Source organism: Cystoisospora suis, assembly GCF_002600585.1.
Source record: "Cystoisospora suis strain Wien I chromosome Unknown contig_4272, whole genome shotgun sequence".
Lineage (NCBI taxonomy): Eukaryota > Apicomplexa > Conoidasida > Eucoccidiorida > Sarcocystidae > Cystoisospora > Cystoisospora suis.
The window spans coordinates 209-1,391 of NW_027157064.1; positions in this window are offsets into that span (position 1 = coordinate 209).

Consider the following 1,183-nt stretch of genomic DNA (forward strand, 5'->3'; position numbering starts at 1 on the left):
CACTCCCCCTCGTGGCAGCTCTTGGAAAAGCTCTGCATAACCAGTTGTCATACTTGGTCGAGGATGAACTCAAGTATGCTCTCCGACGCGAAGTCGGGTCAAAGGGTGTGTCCACCGTATTAAAGGAAAGTTGGTTCACACGGTTCGTTCACGACACTTCACTGACACGTGCTTGGCACGTCACACGTCATCGTGCGACTCTGAGTCAACTGGGTCCTCGATGATAACATAAGCATGCAATCATTCGCACGTACATGGGTAGTGAACATATCGGAATCATAGAAGTCCCTATGCCCGTCGCCGGGCTGGGTCAAGGCCCTTGTCCGTCCTGCTGGCCCCTGACACGGGGAGCCCTTCAGTCTCGTGTCAGTGCATGCATGTCAGTGCTTACGTCCTTTTTGGGCTTTGGTCAGGAGTTCCGCCTGACGGGCTCTCAGCCGGTACCGCCTATTGTCACGTTAACGGGTGGGGGTAGCTGTCAAGGAGGTTGCCCAGACGTGAGATTATTCACTTAGCAACAACCACGTATTTTCCGGACGGTCGGTAACTTGAGAACTCATGCCCTCTAGCGTAGCAGAATTAATTACCGCATTATAGTGGAGTAGTTAATAGAAGCCTCAGGCGGGAGCGCAACCGCAAACGCCTTAAGTGCATTAGCAATCGACCTTAGATCAGGGAGCGTCTCGGTCTCCCCGTACAACTCCCACCCCACCCGGGCGGGCTGCACGGAGGACCGAGCGCAGACGTCTCCGCCAGCTGAGTTCTAGTTAAGTCCGTGTGGAGTTCTAGTTCGATCTTCGGGCAGCGTCAGCCCAAGTTTGGTGTCGTGGTGAACTTCTGGAAGAGTGTGGAATGTCTTTTCAATGTTGCGCGGACTCAGCTCGGTTTAATAATTAATTATTTCAGTTGTGAAAGATCGATTAGCTCAATTGCGGGGGCCAATCGAGGGTGCACCTATTCAGCCAGCACCAATAGAGTATTGTGGGGAGCAGCCTCGAGTATTCAAAGCAATAGAGCTTTTTAATAGTTAGAGTAAATTTAGTGTGTGCAGCAGATTATTCTCCTCAGGCAGTGTGACTAAGTTGACGGGAAGTCAACTGCCGCACCGCCGAGACCCAACGCGACTCCCTGGGTAGAGGTTTGTTTCAAGCGAGCCTGTCATGATTTTTGGTGTCCAGAGACT